The sequence below is a fragment of the Molossus molossus genome, unplaced genomic scaffold, assembly GCF_014108415.1.
Source record: "Molossus molossus isolate mMolMol1 unplaced genomic scaffold, mMolMol1.p scaffold_m16_p_13, whole genome shotgun sequence".
Classification (NCBI taxonomy): Eukaryota; Metazoa; Chordata; class Mammalia; order Chiroptera; family Molossidae; genus Molossus; species Molossus molossus.
This window is the reverse complement of record NW_023425348.1, coordinates 18502972-18516304: the sequence shown is the minus strand read 5'-3', so window position 1 is coordinate 18516304 and position 13333 is coordinate 18502972.

The window sequence follows — 13333 nt, the reverse complement described above, 5'->3', positions numbered from 1 at the left end:
TTGCCATTTCATGTAAAACTCTGGAGAAATTTGCTTTAAAAAATTTTTTTTCTGCTTTGGGTTTATTTTGATCCAAATTTCTCAGTATCTGACTATAACCCCAATACAAATACCTTGAATTATATTTATTCAGACTTAATTTTTAGATGTAAAAGCTTAAGAGAGCATCTCAGATGATGATTTTTTAATCTTTGTTGCTAGTGATGGTGAGTAGGCCCTGGTGATGATTAAAAGCCTTGTTTTTTTAGAAAAAACACTATGCAAGATTTTTTTTATCTTAGTGTTTGACAGTTTGAGAGGACGCAGAAGCAATTTCCATAAGAGAGTGTAAATTGGCAAAAACTGGGGAAGGAATAAAGTACTTTACGTATTTACTAAGATTTAAATGGTGTCTTTTTTTCTTGTTATCTTGAGGTAAAATATTTTGGTTGCAGCAGTCCATCTAGGTTTCTTTCAAGGTGTTTTCTGCTAAGTTGGAAACATTTGCAATAAAGACTTGCTCAGACTTTTCTGTGCCAAAGTGTTTTATTTCTTATCAAATTAACCCCAACCCCGCTTAGCTTGCAGTCCCATGTCTTGGCAGTGTCATTATAGGAATGAGCTTACACCAGTCTTGTTGATTTTGCAACTTGATCTGCAAAGGAAGATAAAGCCAGACCCACTGTGCTGCAGCCCAGTTCTCCCATGCAGAATATATGAGGCCAGTAGGTGGGTCTCCAGGAGAGCAGGGGTTTGAGGAGAGGAAGGAAAATTTTTTAACCCTATTGCTCTTCCTGTTGGTCATGTTACATGAGTAACTTCTCATGACCCTGACTTTACAGGGATAAATTCAATCATTGGCATTTCCACAGCAGGCTCTTAGAGTCCATCAGTCAGAACCCAAGGGCATGTGACATTATAGAACACTATGCTCAAAGGAAGCCATCTCTTTGGGCCAGACATCACAATGAAATGGAAAATTAAGCCAGCCAGTTCCAGCCAGTTCCCTCTAACACTAGTCCTTAATCTGAATAATGGTTTGGAGAGATCTCCTTTTCCTGGTGATTTTCTGAGTTTACTAAGAGCTTCTGAGCTCATTGTCTTCATTAATCTTTACTAGGTAATTAATATTATTTTTTAATAATCCACCTTATTCTTTCATGTCTTGTTTTCAGATTTCTGGATGATAGTACATCAGTTATTTAGCTCACTTTAGATGGTCAGAATTTTCTTTTTTTGCTTATTCTCCATGTTGATCATAATCCAGAAAAAAACAAACAAACAAACAAAAAAACATGGAAGAAAAGGGACTTAAGACTATTTTCTCCCTAGCTTTTTCATTTTTAAATACTTACCTGGGGATGTGTTTATTGATTTTTAGAGAGAGAGGAAAGAAGAGAGAGAGAGAGAAACATTGATTGGTTGCCTCCCATACCTATTCACCTAGACCAGAGTTCAAACCCACAACCCAGGTATGTGCCCTGACTGGGAATCAAACCCAAAACCTTTCAGTGTATGAAACAACCCTCCAACCAACTGAGCCACCTGGATGGGGCCTCCCTAGCTTTGCTGAGGCTGGACTATAGGAAAAGTTATTTTAAAGATATTAAAGAAGTGTGGACCACTTGATCAGCAACGTGAGGAGGGTGACCAGCTTAGCATAGATTGGTGCTTTACCAGATGTCAATGCCTGAGTATGTACTTTCCATCAAGGAATAGGAGAGCAAGAAAGAGATAAGCTTGTGGTGAGATGAAGAAGCTGGATACCTACTAAAGAATGAAATCACACAGAGTGGCTCACATTCTCTGATCATTAGCCTGCACCCATCTCCATGTGGACGTTTAAAGACATGTACTAAAGGTAAACATGAATTTTTAGAAATCAGAAATCATAGACACTTATTTCATATTAACGTACTTCATTTGTGAGTCAAATATGAGGCACTCTATAATTCGTCATTGAATTGAGTTGATTTGGGAGATTCTCTATTACACTCCATTTAGGAAATGCTGATATGGATGATTGCAATTGATTATCATGATTTCTCCTTTGCTAGAGTTAGAGATACATGATTTTCTCAGATTTGTTTTTTTTTCCTGAATGTTTGCTTGGGTAGAAAACATTCATAAACTGATGTTCTCAATCCACTTGTCAGCTTTCCATTCATAACTATCATTGCCATGGAAGGGCTTCACATTTTTTTAAATTAAAAATTTCTGAATGTTGGTAAGAACACTTATCACATTTCAAGTACAATATAGTACTTTTAGCTATAGGCACAATGTTGTCCATCAGATCAGAAGAACTTACTCATCTTGCATAACTGAAGTTTTGTACCTGTTGTCTGGCACCCCTTACCCCTACCCCTGGTAACCACCATTCTATTCTTTGCTTCTGTGAGTTTGACTATTTTAGATGCATCATATAATTAGAATCATGTAGTTTTTGTCCTTCTGGGAATAGCTTACTTCACAGAATAATGTTCTCAAAACATTAAAAAAATGTAGTATATACATGTAATGAAATATTATTCAGCCTTAACAAAGGAAATTTTACAATATGTGACAACAACTATGAAAATTGAGAAAATTGAGAAGGGATTTATTGACTGAACATGTTATTGAGCACCAACTCTGGGCTGGCAGGCATCATGAATTATTATACATTTCTGCTTTGAAACAGTTTTCTACCTCAGTGATTTTTTTATTTTTAGTATTTGTACAATTTTTACTTATTATTAAAAATTGTATTTTGCCATTTCATATAAAACTCAGAAGAAATTTGCCTTAAAAAAATTTTTTTTTCTGCTTTGGGTTTATTTTGACCCAAATTTCTCAGTATCTGACTAAAACCCCAATGTAAATATCTTGAATTATATATATTCAGACTTAATTTTTAGATATAAAAACTTAAGACAGCATTTCAAATGATGACTTTTTAAATCTTTGTTGCTAGTGATGGTGAGTAGGCCCTGGTGATGATTATAAATTGTATCTCTGAACTACTCTATTAATATAATATCTAGTATAAAATACTCACAATAATAGAAATTTAAAAATATAAAGTGAATATAAAATACAGTAATATTTTTATTTATTTCTTTTATTTTTTATTTATTTTTTCAGTATTTAACTATTTTTATTCTCTGATTTAAAATAGAAAAAGAAAAGGAAGGGGAAGAAAATATTTTAACTATTTCATTTATTAATGGTAGAAAAATCCTTTGACCTTATTAATGATAAATAATATTTAGAAGAAGGAATGTTATCAAATATATCTAATTACTTTAAAAATCTTTGTGATACACCAATTTGAAGATCTGGGTCTAAGTTCAATTGATATCAGTATTTTGAATGGTTGTCATAGCTGAAAAAGATGCAACACAAGGCCATTCAGGTCCAAATGAGAATAGTGTATCATTGGTTGTGCTAAATATTACAAAAATCATTTTAAAATTCCTTCCATCAATTATGCAAAGGTTATGTTTTAAAATTTGGCTGGTAAATTTTCACCTTAGCTGAAGTCAACTATTCTTACAATTGACGGAATGTGTCACCTTTTCATATGTTTAACACATTGAGTCAAAGCCACTTAAGTTATTTAGAAAATTTTAAACAAGTTAAAAAGTCAGCTACTACTTTTTTAAAAAACAGTGTGAAGATCTGAGAGTTTTTATGGGTGTCATACACCTATACTCTTTTTAGCAAAAATATCTCATAAAAACAAACATTCTTAAACATCCCCTAAACTTCCACTTTCTTAATCTTTTCTTTCATTGCATGGGTTTCTAGAAGTTATCATTAAAATGTTATCTTTACCTTGATGAGCCAGATTAAATTAAAATTGTGTTTATTGTTTTTAAAATATCTGGAGGTAACTAACATATTTTGGATAGTCAACTTATCAACCAAAAAAGATCAGCAAATTTAGTATAATTATATTTGCATTTTAAAAAATATGTAATTTATATTTAAGTTTGATAGTTCTTTGGAGTCTTTTTTCATGAGAAAGTCAGTGAGTCTCTTTTCAGTGCAAAAGAGTCTCTTACTGTTATAAAGATTGTGTTATTTAAAGGAATTGTGCCCATAAAATGAATCACACTAATAATCTTCCTGTAAACCTCAGCTCCAGAAGTCAATGAACTAAGAGAGGGCATCTCTATCCTCATACCTCCTCCTGTGAAGAACTCTTCTCTGGTCCCTGGGACACTCTCAGAACCATGAGTCATTTGTGACCAAGTTAGTCCACATTAGTGTGATCAATTAGTTTTGATTTGCCTTGGACTTGTCTGGATTTGGCGTTAAAAATCCTGCATTCCAGTAAATCCTTCAGTCAGGGGCCAACCGGGACATTTGGTCATCTCAGTCCACATATTAAATATAAGTAAATCCTAATTTCTTTTTTTCTTATGAATTTGTTTCTTTCTGCACCCCAATGGATTTTGTCCTGTGATCCCTAGGATACATGCACCTCATTTTGAAGCTCATATTAGAGAATCTTGTTTGCCAGGACTCTTACTAAAAGCCCCCCTGGGGACCTCAGGAGAGAAGCTGGCTCTGGCCTGAAGAGCCCTGCCTTGATTGTCCTGAGGCAGCAGGAGGCCTAGGTTCTCCAAGTGTGTGATCTTGGTATTTCTCCTTTGAGCACCGGATACACAGTCATTACATGCCTTCCTAGAACTGAAGTCAAGTTCTCACAAATGGCTTTTTTTCTCCAGCCTGGTCCTAAAGCAACACCTATATTAATATGATAATGTCAACTCATCCAGGAAAATCTTAAGAGGAAGAAAATACAGTTAAAAAAAAAAAAAAATATATATATATATATATACACATATATATACATGTATATATACACACATATATGTTTTTAGCTTTGCTGAGATATAATCAACATATCATTATATAAATTTAAGGGGTACAATATGTTGATTTGATACATTTATATACTGCAAAATGATTGCTGTCATAGCTAGCAAACACCTCACCATTTATTTTTTATGGTAAGAACATTTAAGAGCTACTCTTTGCAACTTTCAAGCATATAATACAGTGTTGTTAACTATAGTCACCATGCTGTACATTAGGTCCCCAGACTCATCCATCTCATAACTGGACGTTAGTGTGCTTTGACCAACATCTCCCTGCTTCCCCCACCCTCCTGCTGCTGACCACCACCATTCTGGTCTCTGTTTCTATGAGCTTGGCTTTTTTAAGGTTTCACATATAAGAGATAGCATACAGTATTCAGGTCAAGGTGCCGTCTTCTCACACCTAATTCAATTCGGTGAGAAACTGTAACAGCAGTTCTGAACCTTGACTGCACATTAAAATCACTTGGGAGCTTTTAAAATCCCTGAGTCCAGATCATGCCTCCGACCAATGAAAAGAGAATTGCTGGGATTGAGGAGTCCTTAGAGCTCTCCAGGAGATTCCAAAGTTCAGCCGAAGCCGAGAACCACTGCTCATTTCCCTTTCCCCTCCAGTGTATCGGGATTGTTGTCTGGTCTGAATGCTGAAAAAGAGATCTCAGATACTACTTGTGTGTGGTGCATAGAATTGATACTGTTCTATTTAATTATAGTTGTGTTCCTACCAAACCAGGCAGAGTTTGTATTGCATCATCTCTTCATCGGAAAGTGAAAGCCCAATGATGGCAGCAGTCTGAAGAGGTAGCCTCTGCAGTGGTGGTGTTGGTTGAGAGACAGCAGTTAAAGTGATTTAAAATGTCCCTTATCCAACAGCACGAGGATATTCTTTAAATTTGTGTATACTCACAAGCAAATGCAAGAATAAAACATAAAGAAAATAGCAGAATGCTGGAGTGTTATCCCCCTCGTCTCACCTGAGTACTTTTAAACTTCGGTAATGATTTGTATTCAAATATGGAGCAAGTTGGGCCAGCTGAAAAGATAATGGAGACAGAAACTGTGGTAGACTCCTCTGTTGAAGCCTTTGCTGTGGTCAGCTCAGGGGCCTTCTTGGTCAGAGGACTTTGTGACATCCAAGCCAAATCAAACTGTAAAGAAGGAAGAATGTAGGACGGACAAATCTGCTTATTCCAATAATAGGGATTCACTAAGCCATGCCTGACGTCCTTATTTGCTGTCTTAGATTCTACATATTTCAGGGGGAAAAGATATGATGTCTGGAAGGCCTGAAAGAGCTGGAGGACTTGGCTCCCAAGAGCCTGAGGAAGGTTGTCACCAACTTCTGGTGAATAAGACTGGAGACCCTCGCTTCACTTACCACGTGCAGTGGCATTGCTGGGTGCTGTCAGGGAATTCAGAGAAAAGTCAGGCAAAGCCCTGACCACAAAAAACTCAGTTAGTGGGAAAAATTGCTGGTTACAATGTAGTAAAATAAGTAGAGTGATAGATATAAACACAGGTGTTTTACCTAGATCACGTTTGCTAAAGAAGATGTTATCACTATGTCATTGAATCCTCACAAAAAGCAAATAAGAAATGCACCATTTTAATGTCCATTTATAGAGGGAAGAAACAGTTAATGGCCATGCTGGTGTTCAAAAACACCACTTGTTCAATGTTCATTTTTTTAAAATAAATTACTTTATTCATTATTATTTTTTTTATAACACATGTGGTTTTAATGATTTTTAATTTAAAAATTTTGTTCAATTATAGTTGACAGTCAATATTATATTAGTTTCATGTGTATAGCATAGTGGTTAGACATTTATACAACTTATGAGGTAATTCCCCTGTTAAGTCTAATACCCATCTGACACCAGACATAGTTATTACAATATTGTTGACTATATTCCCTATGCTGTATTTTGCATCCCCATGACTATGCTGTAACTGCTAATGCATGTAACTCCTTAACTTTTTCACCCAGTCCCTAACACCCTCCTATCTGGCCACCATCTGTTATCTACGAGTTTCTTTCTGTTTTGTTTGCTTATTTTGCTCTTTAGATTCTTCATATAAGTGAAATCATGTGGTATTTGTCTTTCTCTGTTTGACATATTTCACTCACCATAATACCCTCTAGGTCCATCCATGTTTTAAGATTTCATTCTTTTTTATGGCTGAATAATATTTATTATATATATGTATCACATCTTTATCCATTCATCTTTGAATGGAGCATTTAATCCATTTACATTTAATTATTAAACACCACTCTGGCCAACTCAGAATAATTTAGATTGATTTATAACACCAAGGCTTTCTATCTCTGAAGTAAGTCCCTCTCTGAGCTGGCAGAGTGAGTAATATTTGAGAGCAGTCTTTCATCCTGAAGGTGAGTCCTCAGCGTCTTTCTCTTACATTTATAACTGATATCAAAATTAAATTTAGACTTGTTAAACATTACAAGGGCTACATTTTAACTTTATTTATTTATTTATTTTTCTTTTTAATTTTATTTTTGTTACAGATGTTTCTCCTTTTTTACCCCATTGACACCCTCCTCCCCAACCCTCCCGCCCCGTCCCTGGCTTTATTGTCCATGTCCATTGGTTATGCATACATGCACATAAGTTCTGTGGTTCATCTCTTCCCACCCCCCACCACCCCCTCTTCTGAGGGTTGTCAGGTGTGGAGAAAAGGGGACTTTAGTGCACTGCTGGTGGGAATGCAGGCTGGTGCAGCCACTATGGAAAACAATATGGTGTTACCTCAAAAAAATAAAAATTGAACTTCCATTTGACCCAGTGATCCCACTTGTAGGAATATACCCCAAGAAGCCTGAAACACCAATCAGAAAAAATATATGTACCCCCATGTTCATAGCAGCACTATTTACAATAGGTAATATCTGGAAACAGCCCAAGTGTCCATCAGTAGACGAATAGATACATTTTAACTTTAAAATAGCCCCCATCACTTTAGTTATATTGAGTTTTTCTTCTTTTACATTTTCATGAGGAACAGCTTAGATCAGGTGCATACTTGAAATCTCTGCCTGACTTTGTTCCTTCAGTAGTGTTAGTTGGGAGGGTTAGTTGGGAAAAATTTCATTCTCAGGAAGACTTGAGTGATCATGTGACCCTGTCACATTTCAGTGTTGAGACAGCCATGTGACGTAGGGGAGCAACAGTACTGTGTCATACATGAGATGCCTGGTTTGTTTTCTTTCATGGGAAGTAGAGACTAAAATGTATACATTTCTCTAATTGACCCATTTAGAGAAATAACTAATGTCTCATAGGTTGTACCTACTTATTTTAAAAAGAGACTAGAGCTCTGGCCAGTTTGGCTCAGTGGTTAGAGTGTTGGCCTGCAGACTAGAGAGTCCCAGGTTTGGTTCCCGCTAAGGGCACATACCTAGGTTGCAGTTTGTCCCTGGCCCCGGTTGGGGTTGTGTGAGTGGCAACCACTCGATGTCTCTCTCTCACATCAATGTTTCTCTCTCTCTCTTCCTCCTTCTCTGCCTCCCACTCTATCTGAAGATAAATGCAAAAATGTCCTTGAGTGAGGAAAACAAAATCTAAAAAAAGACTAGGGCCCAGCCAGTGAGGCTCAGTGGATTGAGCATCATCCCATTGACTGAGAGGTCCTGATTTGATTCCTGGTCAGGGTACATGCCCAGGTTGTGGGCTCGATCCCCAGTAGGGGGCATGCAGGAGGCAGCCAACTGATGTTTCTCTCTCACGGATGTTTCTATCTCTCTCTAAAAAATCAATAAAAACATTTTAAAAAGAAAGAGAGAGAGACTAGGAATGAGATAGATGTTCCTGAACTGTACTTTTCTGTTATCATAGGGCCTTTAGGCATCAGTGCATCTGAGTTACAACATTTTTCCAAATGCTGTCTATATTTTACTGTAATTTATGTTCTTTTTGTTGTTGTGTGTATAACACCTGAACATTAAAAACAGAGAATTGGGACTGATGGCAGCGTAGGTAAACACGGTACTCACCTTCTCCCACAACCACATCAAAATTATAACTAAACTACAACATAACCATCATTCAGAATTGCCTGACATTGAGCTGAATGGAAGTCCTACAACTACGAAATTAAAGCAGCTGCCACACTGAGACTAGTAGGAGGTGCGGAGGGGCTGGTCCCGCAACCACGTGTGGAGATAAAATCAGGAGGACACCTCAGCTGGGAAGGTCCTCTTAGAGCAGTGAGGGGTCCCCGTCCCACACCAGGCCCCCAGCTCAGGGCTCCAGTGCCAGGAAGAGAATCCCCATAACTTCTGGCTGTAAAACCAGTGGGAACTGAGGCAGAGGGAGGATGAGGCTGCTAGAGGCCCAGGCAGTTCCTCTTAAAGAGCCCATGCACAGACTTACCCAGACTTGCTCCCTCTAACCTCAGAGGGGTGGCAGCTTGAGGGGCGCCAGAGACACACAGACAAGAACTGAGCTGTTTGGCCTCGGGACGAGGGCTATAGAGGCGGCTTTCTTCTAGACAGATGTACTGGTGGAGACTAATGATCCTTTGGTGAGCCCTTCCCTGGGGTGGCAGTTGGCTGCCATATCTGGGACACCAGCAACCTGGCTCACACTGCTTGCCCCGCCCTGGTGATTCCCTGAGGCTCTGCCCCACCCTACTTTCAGGCCCATCCAAGCCCTTTCCAAAGGCTTCACCATAGGATTCACCTGTCTTGGATCCTGCTTCAGAGTTCCCTAAAATCTCTCAAACAAGCAGCATCTGGTCTCAGTGAGCCCCATACCTCTCATTAAGTGCCCTCAGGCCTGGCACTAGAAGCAACCAACCTTGGTTCACAGCTTGGCATTTCTTGGGCACCTCCAAGCCCAGCACAAGAAGCAGCCATCTGCAGATCACTTTGTAGCTTGTGCCTGGTGGCACTGGATTAGAACACATGTAGTGGCTGACCTTGCCCCAGAGCCAGCACACCCAGGGGACAGCTTCAGACCACATCAAAACACCACCACCCAACCATCCCACAAGTGACACACTCAATGAGTGGACTCAGTGGGTACCAGAGACATGCTGAAGTCAGTCTTGCCCCATGTGGTGGGCCCCTACACAGCTGATCCTCCAAGGTAGTCAGAGGTTATTGGCTAGTGGGCATAGCCAGCCCTTGCAGCTGATCAGCCTGAATAAATCCCTCCCATTATGTGCCAACAACAATCAAGATTCAATTACAACAGAGGGTGCACAGTCCACACCAGTGGTGCCCCTCGAGGGCCCAGCTGGGGTTATCAGGGCGGCTGTGCCACTGGATCCTACACGACACCTACAACACTAGGCCACCCTATGAAGCCTAAGAGACATAGCAACTCTACCTGATACATAGAAATAATCACAGGGAAGCAGCCAAAATTAAAAGACAAAAAAAATTGTCCCAAATGAAATAAGAGAACAAAACTCCAGGAAAAATTTAAAACAAAATGGAGATAAGCAATCGATCAGATGCAGAGTTCAAACCACTGATTATAAGGTTCCTCAAGAAACTTGGTGAGACATTCAAGGAACTTAAGGAGACCTCCAAGGAACTTAGTGAGAATATCAACGACATAAAAAAGAACCAGCCAGGAATGAAGGAGGCACTAACTTGAAATAAAAAATCATTTACAGGGAATCAATAGTAGAGTAGGTAAAGCCAAGAAGCAAACCATCGATTTGGAATATAAGGAAGCAAAAATCACCCAATCAGAACATAAAAAAAAAAAAAAATCCAAAAAATGAGGGTAGTATAAGGAGCCTCTGGGACAGCTTCAAGCATGCCAACATTCTCATCATAGGGGTGCCAGAAGGAGAAGAGAGAGAACAAGATATTGAAAACCTGTTTGAGACAATAATGACAGAAAATTTTTCTCACTTGATGAAGGAAACAGACATACAAGTCCAGGAAGCACAGAGAGTCCCCAACAAGATGAACCCAAAGAGATCCACACCAAGACACATCATCATCAAAATGCCAAAGGTCAAATACAAAGAGAGAATCTTAAAAGCAGCAAGAGAAAAGCAGTTTGTTACCTACAAAGGAGTTCCCATAAGACTGTCAGCTGACTTCTCAAAAGAAACTTTGCAGGCTGTAAAGTAGTGGCAAGAGATATTCAAGGTGATGAAAAGCAAGAACCTACAACCAAGATTACTCTATCCTGCAAAGATATCATTTAGAATCAATGGACATATCAAGAGTTTCCCAGACAAGAAAAAGCTAAAGGGATTCATCACCGCCAAACCAATATTTTATGAAATGTTGAAGGGTCTTCTTGAAGGAGAAGAACAAAAATATGAATAATAAAATGGCAATTAAAACATATCTATCAACAATTGAATCTAGAAACAAAATGAGCAAGCAGAACAGAAACAGAGAATTTTTCGTTGCCTGCCAGATGGGCGGGGGCTGGGAGGATGAGTGAAAAAGATGAAGGAATTAAGAAGTATAAATTGGTTGTTAGACTGATGAACCTCCAAAGGGAAGGGGGGAGGGAGGGCGGAATGAGATAAACCAAAGAACTTCTATGCATATATGCATAACCAATGGACATCAACAATAGTATAAGGAAGGCAGGAGGGGGGTGGGATTGGGGAGGAGGGGGTCAGTGGGGTAAAAGGGGGGAACAACTGTAATACATTCAGCAATAAAGATGAGTTAAAAAAACAGAATTTCAACAAATAAGTAAATAAAGTAATTATTGATAGGTATGTAGGTATTGCCATTTTATTAATTGTTTTCTGCTTGTTTTTGTAATTCTCTGATCGTTTCTTATTCTCTTGATCTTGTCTCCTGTATGTTGATGACTTTCTGGAGTGTTGTGTTCAAATTCTTTTCCCTTTATTTCTTGTAGATTTTTGGTTTGTTGTTACCATGTGCTTCATATACATCACACTATGTTTATAGCAGTCTGTTTTAAGTGAATGGCAGCTTAAGTTCAAACACATTCTAAAATCACTATCATTTTTACTCACTCCACATTTATGTTTTGTCATTATTTTTCTACTTTTGTGTGTTTGTGTGTGTGTGTATCCATTAATTTACTGTTGTGACTAAACATTATTTTCATACTTTTGCCTTTTAACCTTTGTTCTAGTTTAGTGTTGTTTGATCTATTGCTTTTAATGTGTTTGCCTTTGTCAGTGAGAATGTTTTTCTTTGCAATATTTTATATTCATATTTTTCTCCTCCTCCTCCTCCTCCTCCTCCTCCTCCTCCTCCTCCTCCTTCTTCTTCTTCTTCTTCTTCTTCTTCTTCTTCTTCTTCTTCTTCTTCTTCAAGAAGACCCTTTATCATTTCATGTAATACTGGTTTGGTGATGATAAACTTCTTTAGCTTTTTCTTGTCTGGAAAGGTCTTTATCTCTTCTTCAATTCTAAATGATAGTCTTACTGGGTACATTAATCTTGGTTGTAGGTCCTTGCTTTCATCACTTTGAATATTTCATGCCAATCCCTTCTGGCCTGCAACGTTTCTGTTAAGAAATCAGCTGAGCCCTGGCCAGTTTGGCTCAGCAGTTAGAGCTTGTGGTCCAGAGAGACCCAAGTTCAGTTCCCACTAGGGGCACGTACTTTGGTTGCAGTTTGTTCTCAGCCCTGATTGGGTTGTGCGGGAGGCAGCCATTTGATGTGTCCCTTTCATGTCAATGTTTCTCTCTCTCTCTCTTCCTCTCTCTCCCTCCCACTCTATCTAACAAAAAGAAAAAGAAAGAAATCAGCTGACAGTCTTGTAGGAGCTCCCTTGTAGGTAACTCACTGTCCTTCTCTTACTGCTTTTAAATATCTCTCTTGCCTTTAACCTTTGCCATTTTAACTATGCTGTGTCTTGGTGTAGGCCTCTCTGGGTTCATCTTGTTTGGGACTGTCTGCACTTCCTGGACTTGTATGTCTATTTCCTTCACCTGGTTAGGAAAATTTTTCATAATTATTTCTTTAAATAGGTTTTCAATTTATTGCTTTGTCTCTTCTTTTTGTATGCCTATGATGTGAATGTTGTTATCACTGATGTTCCAGAGGTGCTTTAAACTATCCTAATTTTTTTTTTTTCCTATTTGCTGTTCCAATTAGGTGTTTTCCAAGTTGCTGATTTGATCCTCTCGTCATCTAAATGCTGTTGATTCCATCTGATATATTCTTCATTTCAATTATACTATTTTTCATTTCTGGATGGTTATGTTTTCTATCTCTTCTTTTATGTTTCCTATCTCTCTGTTAAAGTTTTCACTGAAATCATCTATTCTTCCCTCATGTTCATTGAGCATCCTTATAACCAGTGTTTTGAACTCTGTATCTGGTAGAGTGCTTGCTATTATTTTTAGTTCTTTTTCTGGAGTTTTGGCCTTTTCTTTCATTTTGGGACATCTTTCTTTGTCTCCTCATTTTGGCTGCCTCTCTGTCTGTGTTTCAATGTATTACGTAATTTTGTTATGTCTCCCAGTCTTGGCTGAGTGGCCTTATGTAGTAGGTGT